Here is an 18,776-nt window from a genome sequence, read left to right as displayed (position 1 = left end):
TGCAGGGAGGAGGTAGAATGGAGGGAGGAGGTGATATGCAGGGAGGAAGTTGTACGAAGGAAGGATGTGGTATGGAGTCAGGAGGTGATATGCAGGGAGCAGGTGGTATGCAGGGAGGAGGTTGTATGCAGGGAGGAGGCGGTATTGAGGTAGGAGGCGGTATGGAGGTAGGAGGTGGTATGGAGGCAGGAGGCGATATTGAGGTAGGAGGTGGTATGGAGGCAGAAGGTGGTATGCAGGAAGGAGGTGGTATGGAAGCAGGAGGTATGCAGGGAAGAGGTGGTATGGGGCCAGGAGGTGGTATGCAGGGAGGAAGGGGTATGCAGGCAGGAGGTGGTATGAAGGGAGGAGGTAATATGCACGCAGGAGGTGGTATGCAGTGAGGAGGCGGTATGCAGGGAGAAGGTGGTATGGAGGGAGGAGGTGGTATACAGGGAGGAGACGGTATGGAGGCAGGCGGTGGTATGCAGAGAGGAGGAGGTATGCAGGGAGGAGGTGGTATGCAGGGAGGAGGTGGTATGCAGACAGGAGGTGGTATGCAGGCAGGAGGTGGTATGCAGTGAGGAGGCGGTATGCAGGGAAAAGGTGGTAAGCAATGAGGAGGTGGTATGTAGGCAGGAGGTGGCAGGCAGAAATGAGGTTGTATGGAGGGAGGAGGTGGTATGCAGAAAGGAGTTGGTATGCAAGGGGTAGGTGGTATGCAGGCGGGTGGTGGTATGCAGGGAGGAGGTGGTATGGAGGGAAGAGGCAGTTAGGAGGCAGGAGGTGGTATGGAGACAGGAGGTGGTAAGCAGGTAGAAGTGGTATGCAGGGGAGTGGTGGTATGAAGGTAGGATGTGGTATGCAGGGGTGAGGTGGTATGAAGACAGGAGGTGGTATGGAGGGAGGAGGTGGTATGCAGTTGGGAAGTGGTATGGAGGCAGGAGGTGGTATGGAGGCAGGAGGTGGTATGCAGGGAGGAGGCAGTACGGAGGCAGGAGGTGGTATGCAGGCAGCAGGCGGTATGAAGGCAGGAGGTGGTATGCAGGCAGGAGATGGTATGCAGGCAGGATGTGTTATACAGGGACGAGGTTGTATGGAGACAGGAGATGGTAAGCAGGGAGGACGTGGTATGCAGGCAGGAGGTGGTATGGTGGGAGTAGGTGTTATGGAGGGAGGAGGTGGTATGCAGGGAGGAGGTGGTATGGAGGCAGGAGGTGGTATGCAGGGAGGAGGTAGTATGGAGGCAGGAGGTGGTATGCAAGGAGGTGGTGTTATGCAGGGAGGAGGTGGTATGCAGGCAGGAGGTGGTATGCAGGGAGGAGGTGGTATAGAGGCAGGAGGTGATATGCAGAGAGGAGGTGATATGCATGGAGGAGGTGGTATGGAGGCAGGAGGTGTTATGCAGGGAGGAGGTTGTATTGAGGAAGGAGGGAAAATGCCGGGAGGAGTTTATATGCAGGGAGGAGGCGGTTTGGCGGCAGGAGACGGTATGCAGGGAGCAGGTGGTATGCAGGGTTGAGGCTGTACGGAGGAAGGAGACGGTATGGAGGTAGGGGGTGGTATGGAGGCTGGAGGTAGTATGGAGGCAGGAGGAGGTATGCAGGGAAGAGGCGGTATGGAGGCAGGAGGTGTTATGCAGGGAGATGGTGGTATGGAGTCAGGAGGTGGTATGCAGGGAGGAGGTAGTATGGACGGAGGAGGTGGTATGCAGGGAGGAGGTGGTAAGGGAAGAGGTGGAATAGAGGGAGAAGGTGATATGCAGCGAGGAGGTGATATGCAGGGAGGAATTTGTACGAAGGAAGGTGGTGGTATGGAGTCAGGAGGTGGTATGCAGGAAGGAGGTGGTATGGAGGCAGGAGGTGATATGCAGGGAGCAGGTGGTATGCAGGGAGGAAGTTGTATGGAGGTAGGAGGCGGTATGGAGGTAGGAGGCGGTATGGAAGCAGGAGGCGTATTGAGGTAGGAGGTGGTATGCAGGAAGGAGGTGGTGTGGAAGCAGGGGGTATGCAGGGAGGAGGTGGCAGGGAGGAAGGGGTATGCAGGCAGGAGGTGGTATGGAGGCAGGAGGTGGCACGAAGGGAGGAGGTAATATGCACGCAGGAGGTGGTATGCAGTGAGGAGGTTGTATGCAAGGAGGAGACGGTATGCATGGAGACAGAGCCGGCCTTAGCTATAGGCAGGCTAGGCATTTGCCTAGGGCATCCAATCATGTCCCTGCAGTATCTCATGCTGGGAGGGACAGTCCGCAAACTAACTGTTACTTTCCAAATGTATTCAATCAGTACTTGTATACACTGCTGTTTACATTTGTAAAAAAAAATGCACACTGTGCCTTAAACTTCCTCTGACATGCTTGAATGCCCTGACTTGTGAGACCTCAGACAGACAGCAGAAGCCAAGTAAATGCAATTCCTGGACCTGTGACTTTTTTTACTGACTATATAAGGTTATTACTGGATGGCTTCTATAACACATGTGTATTTTAAAAGACTGCTTCACAGAAACCTGACATCACCTATACTGCTTGTGCACATAGGGGAGGGTGACCCTGTTATCCTGTGTCCCTTATCCCTGTGCAATTCCCAGGTGTCTGCAGGGACATAACATGGGCAATGTTCTCCCCACACTTTATTTCCTAGTCAGTCCATGCCGTAAAATTCCCCTGCCACCCAGCACTGTAACGTGGTCAGTAAGTTGCGTTGTGCTTTTCTATATGAAACATCGGTGCAGCATGACTTTCGGACACATCAGACTGGAGGGCAGAGCATATCACTCCCACAGTATAAAGTAAAGGGCATGCAGTAACAGACACCAGCAAACACACTGAATAGTGAAGAGAATGGACAGTTTCTACATGTTTGATACTGGTCTTTTTGTATAACCAGCCAGTGTGGCAGTATCTGTGGCAGTATATGTGTATTATGGGCATTACTAATGTGGGGCATATGTGTAAGGTGCATTACTGTGTGGCATTATGTGTATTATGGGCATTACTAATGTGGGGCATATGTGTAAGGTTCCTTTACTGTGTGGAATTATATGTATTATGGTCATTACTGTGTGGCATTGTGCAGAGTTGAACTGGCCCATAGGGTAACCCCCCGGTGGGCCCCACTACCTGAGTGTTGCAGGTACAGATGGAGAACTAGCGGCGGAGCTAGGGGGCACCAGACAAAATTTTGCCTAGGGCATCAAATTGGCTAGGGCCGGCTCTGCATGGAGAAGGTGGTATGGAGGGAGGTGGTATGGAGGCAGGAGGTGGTATGCAGGCATGAGGTGGTATGCAGGCAGGAGGTGGTTTGAAGGGAGGAGGTAATTTGTGGGCAGGAGGTGGTATGAAGAGATGAGGCAGTATGGATGGAGGAGGCAGTATGCAGGGTGGAGGTGGTATGGAGGCAGGAGGTGGTATGCAGGGAGGAGGTGGTAAGCAAGGAGGAGGCGGTATGGAGGCATGAGGTAGTATGCAGACAGGAGGTGGTATGCAATGAGGAGGTGGTATGCAGGAAGGAGACAGTATGCAGGGAGGAGAGCGGTATGCAGGGAGGCGGTGGTATGCAGGGAGGAGGTGGTAGGCAGGGAGGAGGTGGTAAGCAAGGAGTAGGCGGTATGGAGGCATGAGGTAGTATGCAGACAGGAGGTGGTATGCAATGAGGAGGTGGTATGCAGGAAGGAGACAGTATGCAGGGAGGAGAGCGGTATGCAGGTAGGCGGTGGTATGCAGGGAGGAGTTGGTATGCAGGGGGTAAGTGGTATGCAGGTGGGAGGTGGTATGCAGGCGGGAGGTGGTATGCAGGGAGGAGATGGTAAGGAGGGAGGAGGCATTATTGGGGCAGGAGGTGGTATGGAGGCAGGAGGTGGTAACAGGATGGAGGTGAAAAGCAGAGAAGTGAGGGTATGGAGGTAGTAACATAGTAACTTAGTATCTAAGGTTGAAAAAAAACAATTGTCCATCGAGTTCAACCTATTTGTGGTCTCCTATGCAGGATTATTTTGGTCTAAAATGTTGACTGATGCTGATGTCAGCCGTTGCGTTTTATCCCTCTTTTTATAGTAACTATAGTGCGTGACGATGCACCATAACCCTGGATATCCTTATCCATTAGGAATTTATCTAGCCCATTCTTAAAGGTGTTGACTGAGTCCGCCATTACAAATCCCTCAGGCAGGGAATTTCAAACACGTATTGTCCTTACCGTGAAATAGCCTTTACGCCGTATTGTGCGGAATCTCCTCTCCTCTTACCTGAGCGAATGTCCATGATTCCTCTGTGTTGATCTAACCAAAAACAGGTCCCGCGCAAGCTCTGTGTATTGTCCCCTTATATATTTGTAGATGTTGATCATGTCCCCTCTTAGTCTCCTCTTTTCCAGTGTAAACATGCCTAGTCGTGCAAGCTTTTCCTCGTATTCCAGCATCTCAATGCCCTTAATTAGTTTGATCACCCACCTCTGAACCTTTTCTAGCTCCAGGATATCCTTTTTGTAGTATTGTGCCCAGAATTGTACACAGTATTCAAGGTGTGGCCTCACTAGTGATTTATATAACGGGAGTATAACACTCTCGCCCCTTGCATTAATTCCCCGTTTTATACATGCTAATATCTTATTAGCCTTCTTTGCTGCAATCCTACTTTGGGTACTGCTGCTTGTTAATTTGCTATCTATGTGAACACCAAAGTCTTTTTCCAGTACAGAATCAGTAATTTTACCCCATTTAGTATGTAGGTGTTATTTTTGTTCTTGCTACCAAAGTGCATTACCTTACACTTGTCTGTATTGAAGCGCATTCTCCATTTTGCTGCCCATGCTTCCAGTTTGACTAAGTCGTTCTGAAGAGACTCAGCATCTCCCTCCGTATTTATAACCTTACACAATTTGGTATTGTCTGCCAAAATTGACACCATGCTCTCTAGATCTACGGCAAGATCATTAATAAAAATGTTGAACAATATTGGTTCAAGTACAGACCCTTGTGGCACACCACTTAGTACTTCAGTCCAATTTGAAAAAGTCCCATTTACCACAACGCGCTGCTCCCTATTATCTAACCAATTTCTGACCCAAGTGCATATTGTGCTCCCTAGCCCTAGTTCTTGTAACTTATAGATTTGTCTCATGTGCGGTACTGTGTCGCCCAAGAAGAGGTGGAGGCACTGTTCAAAAGGGCCAAACCCAGGAAAGCTTCGGGTCCTGACAGAGTGTCACCATCTTCCCTGAGAGCATGTGCAGGTCAGCTCGCCCCCATATTCACCAAGATCTTCAACAAATCGCTGGAGCTACAGAAAGTCCCTTCCTGCCTCAAAAGGTCCACAAGAAATCCTCTATTTTGAACCTAAACGACTACAGGCCAATAGCACTGACGTCTGTGGTCACGAAAACGTTCTAGCGTCTGGTTTTGAATCACCTGAAAACTGTGACTGGCTCCCAACTGGACCACCTACAGTTCGCCTATCGATCGAATTGGAGTGTCGAGGATGCAGTCAACCTGGGCCTGCACTACATTCTACAGCACCTAGACATTCCCGGTACCTACTCGAGGATCCTGTTTGTCGATTTCAGCTTGACCTTCAATACAATCGTCCCCAGCATCCTACACCCCAAATTACTTCGCCTAGGGGTCCCAGAAGCTACCTGTTCCTGGATAGTAGACTTCCTGACAGATAGGACACAGGTGGTGAAAGCGGGGGAGTTCACCTCCCAAGCGTGGTCTATTACTACAGGTGCCCTTCAGGGCTGTTTCCTCTCACCCCTGCTCTTCTCCCTGTACACAAATGACTGCACCTCAGAGGTGCAATCAGTAAAGATCACCAAATTTGCCGACGACACCACCGTCAACGGGCTCATCAAGGACGGGGACGAATTGGCCTATAGACGAGAAGTAGACCAGTTGGCCCAGTGGTGCAGCCACAACAACCTTGAGCTCAACCATCCTCAAAACTATTGAGATGATAGTGGACTTCAGGAAGAAGTCAGCTAGTGCACTTCTGCTAACGATTGCTGACAGTGTGGTATCGCTAGCAGACTTCTTCAAGTTCCTAGGAACCACAATCTCCCGGGACCTTAAATGGGGGTCCAACGCTGACGCCTTTTCTAGCTCCAGGATATCCTTTTTGTAGTAAGGTGCCCAGAATTGTATACAGTATTCAAGGTGTGGCCTCACAAGTGATTTATATAACGGGAGTATAATACTCTCGTCCCTAGCATCAATTCCCCGTTTTATGCATGCTAATATCTTATTAGCCTTCTTTGCTGCAGTCCTACTTTGGGTACTACTGCTTAGTTTGCTATCTATGAGAACACCTAAGTCCTTTTCCAGTACAGAATCCCCTAATTTTACCCCATTTAGGTGTTATTTTTGTTTTTGTTACCACAGTGCATTACCTTACACTTGTCTGTATTGAAGGCGCATTCTCCATTTGGCTGCACATGCGTCTGATTTAACTAAGTCGTTCTGAAGCGACTCAGCATCCTTCTCTGTATTTATAGCCTTACACAATTTGGTACCTGCAAAAATTGACACCATGCTCTCTAGACCTTCTGTTAGGTCGTTAATGAAAATATTGAACAATAGTGGTCCTAATACCATACTTGCCTACTTTTGAAAACTAGTTTCAGGGAGATTCCAGGTGGGAGCAGAATGTGCCGTTGAGGACTATGTCATGCTCCGCCCAAAGGTCGTATCTAGTAGAGATGAGCGCCGGAAATTTTTCGGGTTTTGTGTTTTGGTTTTGGGTTCGGTTCCGCGGCCGTGTTTTGGGTTCGACCGCGTTTTGGCAAAACCTCACCGAATTTTTTTTGTCGGATTCGGGTGTGTTTTGGATTCGGGTGTTTTTTTCAAAAAACCCTAAAAAACAGCTTAAATCATAGAATTTGGGGGTAATTTTGATCCCAAAGTATTATTAACCTCAAAAAACATAATTTACACTCATTTTCAGCCTATTCTGAACACATCACACCTCACAATATTATTTTTAGTCCTAAAATTTGCACCGAGGTCGCTGTGTGAGTAAGATAAGCGACCCTAGTGGCCGACACAAACACCGGGCCCATCTAGGAGTGGCACTGCAGTGTCACGCAGGATGGCCCTTCCAAAAAACCCTCCCCAAACAGCACATGACGCAAAGAAAAAAAGAGGCGCAATGAGGTAGCTGACTGTGTGAGTAAGATTAGCGACCCTAGTGGCCGACACAAACACCGGGCACATCTAGGAGTGGCACTGCAGTGTCACGCAGGATGTCCCTTCCAAAAAACCCTCCCCAAACAGCACATGACGCAAAGAAAAAAAGAGGCGCAATGAGGTAGCTGACTGTGTGAGTAAGATTAGCGACCCTAGTGGCCGACACAAACACCGGGCCCATCTAGGAGTGGCACTGCAGTGTCACGCAGGATGTCCCTTCCAAAAAACCCTCCCCAATCAGCACATGATGCAAAGAAAAAGAAAAGAAAAAAGAGGTGCAAGATGGAATTATCCTTGGGCCCTCCCACCCACCCTTATGTTGTATAAACAAAACAGGACATGCACACTTTAACCAACCCATCATTTCAGTGACAGGGTCTGCCACACGACTGTGACTGATATGACGGGTTGGTTTGGACCCCCCCCCCAAAAAAGAAGCAATTAATCTCTCCTTGCACAAACTGGCTCTACAGAGGCAAGATGTCCACCTCATCTTCACCCTCCGATATATCACCGTGTACATCCCCCTCCTCACAGATTATCAATTCGTCCCCACTGGAATCCACCATCTCAGCTCCCTGTGTACTTTGTGGAGGCAATTGCTGCTGGTCAATGTCTCCGCGGAGGAATTGATTATAATTCATTTTAATGAACATCATCTTCTCCACATTTTCTGGATGTAACCTCGTACGCCGATTGCTGACAAGGTGAGCGGCGGCACTAAACACTCTTTCGGAGTACACACTTGTGGGAGGGCAACTTAGGTAGAATAAAGCCAGTTTGTGCAAGGGCCTCCAAATTGCCTCTTTTTCCTGCCAGTATAAGTACGGACTGTGTGACGTGCCTACTTGGATGCGGTCACTCATATAATCCTCCACCATTCTATCAATGTTGAGAGAATCATATGCAGTGACAGTAGACGACATGTCCGTAATCGTTGTCAGGTCCTTCAGTCCGGACCAGATGTCAGCATCAGCAGTCGCTCCAGACTGCCCTGCATCACCGCCAGCGGGTGGGCTCGGAATTCTGAGCCTTTTCCTCGCACCCCCAGTTGCGGGAGAATGTGAAGGAGGAGATGTTGACAGGTCGCGTTCCGCTTGACTTGACAATTTTGTCACCAGCAGGTCTTTCAACCCCAGCAGACCTGTGTCTGCCGGAAAGAGAGATCCAAGGTAGGCTTTAAATCTAGGATCGAGCACGGTGGCCAAAATGTAGTGCTCTGATTTCAACAGATTGACCACCCGTGAATCCTTGTTAAGCGAATTAAGGGCTGCATCCACAAGTCCCACATGCCTAGCGGAATCGCTCCGTGTTAGCTCCTTCTTCAATGCCTCCAGCTTCTTCTGCAAAAGCCTGATGAGGGGAATGACCTGACTCAGGCTGGCAGTGTCTGAACTGACTTCACGTGTGGCAAGTTCAAAGGGCATCAGAACCTTGCACAACGTTGAAATCATTCTCCACTGCACTTGAGACAGGTGCATTCCATCTCCTATATCGTGCTCAATTGTATAGGCTTGAATGGCCTTTTGCTGCTCCTCCAACCTCTGAAGCATATAGAGGGTTGAATTCCACCTCGTTACCACTTCTTGCTTCAGATGATGGCAGGGCAGGTTCAGTAGTTTTTGGTGGTGCTCCAGTCTTCTGTACGTGGTGCCTGTACGCCGAAAGTGTCCCGCAATTTTTCTGGCCACCGACAGCATCTCTTGCACGCCCCTGTCGTTTTTTAAAAAATTCTGCACCACCAAATTCAAGGTATGTGCAAAACATGGGACGTGCTGGAATTTGCCCATATTTAATGCACACACAATATTGCTGGCGTTGTCCGATGCCACAAATCCACAGGAGAGTCCAATTGGGGTAAGCCATTCCGCGATGATCTTCCTCAGTTGCCGTAAGAGGTTTTCACCTGTGTGCGTATTCTGGAAAGCGGTGATACAAAGCGTAGCCTGCCTAGGAAAGAGTTGGCGTTTGCGAGATGCTGCTACTGGTGCCGCCGCTGCTGTTCTTGCGGCGGGAGTCCATACATCTACCCAGTGGGCTGTCACAGTCATATAGTCCTGACCCTGCCCTGCTCCACTTGTCCACATGTCCGTGGTTAAGTGGACATTGGGTACAACTGCATTTTTTAGGACACTGGTGAGTCTTTTTCTGACGTCCGTGTACATTCTCGGTATCGCCTGCCTAGAGAAGTGGAACCTAGATGGTATTTGGTAACGGGGGCACACTGCCTCAATAAATTGTCTAGTTCCCTGTGAACTAACGGCGGATACCGGACGCACGTCTAACACCAACATAGTTGTCAAGGACTCAGTTATCCGCTTTGCAGTAGGATGACTGCTGTGATATTTCATCTTCCTCGCAAAGGACTGTTGAACAGTCAATTGCTTACTGGAAGTAGTACAAGTGGGCTTACGACTTCCCCTCTGGGATGACCATCGACTCCCAGCGGCAACAACAGCAGCGCCAGCAGCAGTAGGCGTTACACGCAAGGATGCATCGGAGGAATCCCAGGCAGGAAAGGACTCGTCAGACTTGCCAGTGACATGGCCTGCAGGACTATTGGCATTCCTGGGGAAGGAGGAAATTGACACTGAGGGAGTTGGTGGGGTGGTTTGCGTGAGCTTGGTTACAAGAGGAAGGGATTTACTGGTCAGTGGACTGCTTCCGCTGTCACCAAAAGTTTTTGAACTTGTCACTGACTTATTATGAATGCGCTGCAGGTGACGTATAAGGGAGGATGTTCCGAGGTGGTTAACGTCCTTACCCCTACTTATTACAGCTTGACAAAGGGAACACACGGCTTGACACCTGTTGTCCGCATTTCTGGTGAAATACCTCCACACCGAAGAGCTGATTTTTTTGGTATTTTCACCTGGCATGTCAACGGCCATATTCCTCCCACGGACAACAGGTGTCTCCCCGGGTGCCTGACTTAAACAAACCACCTCACCATCAGAATCCTCCTGGTCAATTTCCTCCCCAGCGCCAGCAACACCCATATCCTCCTCATCCTGGTGTACTTCAACACTGACATCTTCAATCTGACTATCAGGAACTGGACTGCGGGTGCTCCTTCCAGCACTTGCAGGGGGCATGCAAATAGTGGAAGGCGCATGCTCTTCACGTCCAGTGTTGGGAAGGTCAGGCATCGCAAACGACACAATTGGACTCTCCTTGTGGATTTGGGATTTCAAAGAACGCACAGTTCTTTGCGGTGCTTTTGCCAGCTTGAGTCTTTTCAGTTTTCTAGCGAGAGGCTGAGTGCTTCCATCCTCATGTGAAGCTGAACCACTAGCCATGAACATAGGCCAGGGCCTCAGCCGTTCCTTGCCACTCCGTGTGGTAAATGGCATATTGGCAAGTTTACGCTTCTCCTCCGACAATTTTATTTTAGGTTTTGGAGTCCTTTTTTTTCTGATATTTGGTGTTTTGGATTTGACATGCTCTGTACTATGACATTGGGCATCGGCCTTGGCAGACGACGTTGCTGGCATTTCATCGTCTCGGCCATGACTAGTGGCAGCAGCTTCAGCACGAGGTGGAAGTGGATCTTGATCTTTCCCTAATTTTGGAACCTCAACTTTTTTGTTCTCCATATTTTATAGGCAGAACTAAAAGGCACCTCAGGTAAACAATGGAGATGGATGGATTGGATACTAGTATACAATTATGGACGGACTGCCACGGTTAGGTGGTATAAAAAAACCACGGTTAGGTGGTATATATTATAATAATAATACAATTATGGATGGACGGACTGCCTGCCGACTGCCGACACAGAGGTAGCCACAGCCGTGAACTACCGCACTGTACACTGGTTGATAAAGAGATAGTAGTATACTCGTAACAATTAGGATGACACTATGACGGTATAAAGAATGAAAAAAAAACCACGGTTAGGTGGTATATATTATAATAATAATACAATTATGGATGGACGGACTGCCTGCCGACTGCCGACACAGAGGTAGCCACAGCCGTGAACTACCGCACTGTACACTGGTTGATAAAGAGATAGTAGTATACTCGTAACAACTAGTATGACACTATGACGACGGTATAAAGAATGAAAAAAAAAACCACGGTTAGGTGGTATATATTATAATAATAATACAATTATGGATGGACGGACTGCCTGCCGACTGCCGACACAGAGGTAGCCACAGCCGTGAACTACCGCACTGTACACTGGTTGATAAAGAGATAGTAGTATACTCGTAACAATTAGGATGACACTATGACGGTATAAAGAATGAAAAAAAAACCACGGTTAGGTGGTAGGTATATAATAATAAATAATACAATTCTGGTCGGACGGACTGCCTGCCGTGTGCCGACACAGAGGTAGCCACAGCCGTGAACTACCGCACTGTACACTGGTTGATAAAGAGATAGTAGTATACTCGTAACAATTAGGATGACACTATGACGGTATAAAGAATGAAAAAAAAAACCACGGTTAGGTGGTAGGTATATAATAATAAATAATACAATTCTGGTCGGACGGACTGCCTGCCGTGTGCCGACACAGAGGTAGCCACAGCCGTGAACTACCGCACTGTACACTGGTTGATAAAGAGATAGTAGTATACTCGTAACAATTAGGATGACACTATGACGGTATAAAGAATGAAAAAAAAAACCACGGTTAGGTGGTAGGTATATAATAATAAATAATACAATTCTGGTCGGACGGACTGCCTGCCGTGTGCCGACACAGAGGTAGCCACAGCCGTGAACTACCGCACTGTACACTGGTTGATAAAGAGATAGTAGTATACTCGTAACAATTAGGATGACACTATGACGGTATAAAGAATGAAAAAAAAAACCACGGTTAGGTGGTAGGTATATAATAATAAATAATACAATTCTGGTCGGACGGACTGCCTGCCGTGTGCCGACACAGAGGTAGCCACAGCCGTGAACTACCGCACTGTACACTGGTTGATAAAGAGATAGTAGTATACTCGTAACAATTAGGATGACACTATGACGGTATAAAGAATGAAAAAAAAACCACGGTTAGGTGGTAGGTATATAATAATAAATAATACAATTCTGGTCGGACGGACTGCCTGCCGTGTGCCGACACAGAGGTAGCCACAGCCGTGAACTACCGCACTGTACACTGGTTGATAAAGAGATAGTAGTATACTCGTAACAATTAGGATGACACTATGACGGTATAAAGAATGAAAAAAAAACCACGGTTAGGTGGTAGGTATATAATAATAAATAATACAATTCTGGTCGGACGGACTGCCTGCCGTGTGCCGACACAGAGGTAGCCACAGCCGTGAACTACCGCACTGTACACTGGTTGATAAAGAGATAGTAGTATACTCGTAACAATTAGGATGACACTATGACGGTATAAAGAATGAAAAAAAAAACCACGGTTAGGTGGTAGGTATATAATAATAAATAATACAATTCTGGTCGGACGGACTGCCTGCCGTGTGCCGACACAGAGGTAGCCACAGCCGTGAACTACCGCACTGTACACTGGTTGATAAAGAGATAGTAGTATACTCGTAACAATTAGGATGACACTATGACGGTATAAAGAATGAAAAAAAAAACCACGGTTAGGTGGTAGGTATATAATAATAAATAATACAATTCTGGTCGGACGGACTGCCTGCCGTGTGCCGACACAGAGGTAGCCACAGCCGTGAACTACCGCACTGTACACTGGTTGATAAAGAGATAGTAGTATACTCGTAACAATTAGGATGACACTATGACGGTATAAAGAATGAAAAAAAAACCACGGTTAGGTGGTAGGTATATAATAATAAATAATACAATTCTGGTCGGACGGACTGCCTGCCGTGTGCCGACACAGAGGTAGCCACAGCCGTGAACTACCGCACTGTACTGTGTCTGCTGCTAATATAGACTGGTTGATATTTAAAGAGATATTAGTAGTATACAACAATACTATACTGGTGGTCAGGCACTGGTCACCACTCCTGCAGCAAAAGTGTGCACTGTTAATTAATATAATTGTACTCCTGGCTCCTGCTAACAACCTGCAGTGCTCCCCAGTCTCCCCCACAATTAATTATAAGCTTTTAATTTATACATTGATGACTGTGCAGCACACTGGGCTGAGCTGAGTGCACACAGACTGAGTCACACTGTGTGACTGACTGTGCTGTGTATCGTTTTTTTTTTCAGGCAGAGAACGGATATAGCAGAGAGAAGTGAACGGATATATTATATTAAATAAAAGTTAACTAGCAACTGCACTGGTCACTGACTGTGGTAAACTAACTCTGTCTGCGACTCTGCACAATCTCTCTCTCTCTATCTAATCTATCTCTATTCTAATGGAGAGGACGCCAGACACGTCCTCTCCCTATCAATCTCAATGCACGAGTGAAAATGGCGGCGACGCGCGGCTCCTTATATAGAATCCGAGTCTCGCGATAGAATCCGAGCCTCGCGAGAATCCGACAGCGTCATGATGACGTTCGGGCGCGCTCGGGTTAACCGAGCAAGGCGGGAAGATCCGAGTCGCTCGGACCCGTGAAAAAAACCATGAAGTTCGGGCGGGTTCGGATTCCGAGGAACCGAACCCGCTCATCTCTAGTATCTAGCTCTACCTATGGGCGTATTTATTGCCACTCAGGGGCGTGTCCTGCAATGGCAGATGAAAATTATACAGTAGTACTAAAAGAAGCAGCAAAAAAAAAAAAGGAGCACTAATATAGGTACACTATACTGTATACCGTGTACATTTGTGAGACGAGACGGAGAAATAGAAAATCTAGCCCTTCTCCCACTTATTACACCCAGTACCTAATTATATTTCATTATACACCCCCCCCCCCTCCCCTACTGTATATTACAGCCAGTACCAGGTCCGGCCTGAGGCCAATTATTTTGGTAAGTTAATATATACAACGCCCCTGGAGTACTTTTGTGCACGCAAAAGGCACATCCTTGAAAAAGTAAAAAGGTATGTGGTCTCACAGAAAAGCCCAGTGGTAGTGCTCCTCACACATTATGCCCACATCAGTAGTGCTCATTACACGTTATGCCCACATTAGTAGTGCTCCGTACACATTACGCCCACATTAGTAGTGCTCCGTACACATTACGCCCACATTAGTAGTGCTCCGTACACATTACGCCCACATTAGTAGTGCTCCGTACACATTACGCCCACATTAGTAGTGCTCCGTACACATTACGCTCACATTAGTAGTGCTCCGTACACATTACGCCCACATTAGTAGTGCTCCGTACACATTACGCCCACAATAGCAGTGCTCCGTACACATGAGTATTCCATATCTTTCAGGAGTGATGGTACTAGGAGCCTGGCCTGCCAACTCGAGGGGCGCCGCTGACCGCCACCACTGCTGCTAGCATATGCATGCAGGCTCAGGCCAGGGACTCCTTACAAAATGCCCGCCGCAGTCCAATGCCAGTGTGACTTGAACATCAGACGCCTAAGCAAAGGAGCCGTGGCTCACCCACAATCACAATGGCCCTCCTCTATGCGGCGCCCTACTCTGGTGCGTACCCAGAGTATCGATAGAACCGTCCATGTTCAGTACACATTACATTATACACAGCATACAGTACATAGTCCCCCTCCCCCAAATTACATCCAGTACTTTGCATTAAACACAGCATACACAGATCCCCTCCCCAATATTACATTATACACAGCATACAGTACATAGCCCCCTGCATCACATTATACACAGCATACAGTACGTAGTCCCCCGCATCACATTATACACAGCATACAGTACGTAGCCCCCCGCATCACATTATACACAGCATACGGTACGTAGCCCCCACATCACATTATACACAGCATACAGTACATAGCCCCCTGCATCACATTATACACAGCATACAGTACGTAGCCCCCACATCACATTATACACAGCATACAGTACATAGCCCCCTATATTACATTATACACAGCATACGGTACATAGCCCCCCCATATTACATTATACACAGCATACAGTACATAGTCCCCCACCCACAAATTACATCCAGTACTTTACATTAAACACAGCATACACAGATCCCCATCCCAATATTACATTATACACAGCATACAGTACGTAGCCCCCTGCATCACATTATACACAGCATACAGTACGTAGCCCCCTGCATCACATTATACACAGCATACAGTACGTAACCCCCCCGCATCACATTATACACAGCATATAGTACGTAGCCCCCCGCATCACATTATACACAGCATACAGTACGTAGCCCCCCGCATCACATTATACACAGCATACAGTACGTAGCCCCCCGCATCACATTATACACAGCATACAGTACGTAACCCCCCCGCATCACATTATACACAGCATACAGTACGTAGCCCCCTGCATCACATTATACACAGCATACAGTACGTAGCCCCCTGCATCACATTATACACAGCATACAGTACGTAGCCCCCTGCATCACATTATACACAGCATACAGTACGTAGCCCCCCGCATCACATTATACACAGCATACAGTACGTAGCCCCCTGCATCACATTATACACAGCATACAGTACGTAGCCCCCTGCATCACATTATACACAGCATACAGTACGTAGCCCCCCGCATCACATTATACACAGCATACAGTACGTAGCCCCCTGCATCACATTATACACAGCATACAGTACGTAGCCCCCTGCATCACATTATACACAGCATACAGTACGTAGCCCCCCGCATCACATTATACACAGCATACAGTACGTAGCCCCCTGCATCACATTATACACAGCATACAGTACGTAGCCCCCCGCATCACATTATACACAGCATACAGTACGTAGCCCCCCGCATCACATTATACACAGCATACAGTACGTAACCCCCCCGCATCACATTATACACAGCATATAGTACGTAGCCCCCCGCATTACATTATACACAGCATACAGTACGTAGCCCCCCGCATCACATTATACACAGCATACAGTACACAGCCCCCCGCATCACATTATACACAGCATACAGTACGTGGCCCCCCCACATCACATTATACACAGCATACAGTACGTGGCCCCCCCGCATCACATTATACACAGCATACAGTACGTAGCCCCCCGCATCACATTATACACAGCATACAGTATGTAGCCCCCCGCATCACATTATACACAGCATACAGTACATAGCCCCCCGCATCACATTATACACAGCATACAGTACGTGGCCCCCCCACATCACATTATACACAGCATACAGTACGTGGCCCCCCCGCATCACATTATACACAGCATACAGTACGTAGTCCCCCTCATCACATTATACACAGCATACAGTACGTAGCCCCCCGCATCACATTATACACAGCATACAGTACGTAGCCCCCCGCATCACATTATACACAGCATACAGTACGTAGCCCCCCGCATCACATTATACACAGCATACAGTACGTGGCCCCCCCGCATCACATTATACACAGCATACAGTACGTAGCCCCCCGCATCACTTTATACACAGCATACAGTACGTAGCCCCCCGCATCACATTATACACAGCATACAGTAAGTAGCCCCCGCATCACATTATACACAGCATACAGTACGTAGCCCCCCGCATCACATTATACACAGCATATAGTACGTAGCCCCCCGCATCACATTATACACAGCATACAGTACGTGGCCCTCCCGCATCACATTATACACAGCATACAGTACATAGCCCCCCGCATCACATTATACACAGCATACAGTACGTGGCCCCCCCGCATCACATTATACACAGCATACAGTACGTGGCCCCCCCGCATCACATTACACACAGCATACAGTACGTAGCCCCCCGCATCACATTATACACAGCATACAGTACGTGGCCCTCCCGCATCACATTATACACAGCATACAGTACATAGCCCCCCGCATCACATTATACACAGCATACAGTACGTGGCCCCCCCGCATCACATTATACACAGCATACAGTACGTGGCCCCCCCGCATCACATTACACACAGCATACAGTACATAGCCCCCCGCATCACATTATACACAGCATATAGTACGTAGCCCCCTGCATCACATTATACACAGCATGTAGCCCCCCACATCACGTTATACACAGCATACAGTACATAGCCCCCCCCACCCCCATATTACACTTACACCCAGTACATTACATTAAACACAGCAGACACATATCTCCTCCCCCACATCACATTATTCATAGTATACAGTACACAGACCCCGCCCCCCCCCCCATGTTACACCCAGTACCACACTAATGTGAATTATACACAGGTCTCTTCCTCCTCCTCCTCTCCCCCCCCCCCCCGCCCCCCCAAATTGGGCCCATTACTAGATTACAGAGTACATCAGATTATATTACACACAGCCTCCATTCCCCCAGGATAACCCCAGCACCAACCTGGTTACCTTGATCCTTCCTGTAAAGGCTGACCCCGGGACAGTGTGGGAGGCAGCACAGTGCAGAGACCCCCAGTGAGAGGCGAGGAGCAGGAAGAGGAAGCTGCTGCTGCTGGGCTGATCCTCACACAGACGCTGCAGCCCTGACAGTGGTGGGAGGGGCCAGCCACGGAGAAGCAGAGGCCTGCTGCAGTGTGCATGACGGCCGCTGCTACACACAACCCTGCGGTGGCCAGCTAGGTATGAAGTCTCCTGTGCTGGCCCCGCCCCCCGGCCGCTCCGGACTCGCGCACGCAGTCCACATTTTCATTCAGGGCCTTTAAAAACCGGGAGGGCTATCAAAGATTCCGGGGCAGCGGGAGGCTCATCTAAAAATCGGGAGCCTCCCGCTGAATGCAGGAGGGTAGGCAAGCCTGCCTAATACCGAGCCTTGTGGCACACCACTTAGCACTTCAGTCCAAGTTGAAAAAGATCCATTAACCACAACAACGCGCTGCTCCCTATTATCTAACCAATTTCTGACCCAAGTGCATATTGTGCTTCCTAGCCCTATTTCTTGTAGCTTGTAGATAAGTCGCATGTGTGGTACAGTGTCGAAAGCTTTGGCAAAGTCTAAAAAGATTACATCCACCTCTTTACTCTGATCGAGGTTTGAAGTTACTGTTTCATAAAAGCCAAGTAAGTTGGTTTGACAGGATCTATCCTTCACAAATATATGTTAATTCCTTTTAATGACCTTATTGGCTACTAGGAACTTCTGAATACTGCCCCATAGAACACCTTCCAATACTTTCCCCACTATAGATGTAAGACTAACTAGTCTATAATTACCTGGTTCAGCTTTACTTCCCTTTTTGAATATAGGCACTACTTCCGCTATACGCCAGTCTTTGGGAACCATACCTGATATAACTGAATCCTTAAAGATCAAAAATAGCGGTTTTGCAAGTTCAGAGTGAAGCTCCATTAGAACCCTTGGGTGAATTCCATCGGGACCCGGTGACTTGTTAATCTTTAAATGTTTTAATCGGTCACAAACTACCTCCTCGCTTAAATAAGTACCTATCAGTGGGATATTCTCATTATTGAGATTGTGTGTTAGTCCTTGAATTGGGTCCTCTCTAGTAAATACTGTTGAAAAAAACTCATTTAGTGTGTCCGCTATGTCATTATAGTTTTTGCTCAAGACTCCCAACTTGTCTTTTAA

This window comes from Pseudophryne corroboree, chromosome 11, assembly GCF_028390025.1.
Source record: "Pseudophryne corroboree isolate aPseCor3 chromosome 11, aPseCor3.hap2, whole genome shotgun sequence".
NCBI lineage: Eukaryota > Metazoa > Chordata > Amphibia > Anura > Myobatrachidae > Pseudophryne > Pseudophryne corroboree.
This window is presented reverse-complemented; position numbering follows the sequence as displayed.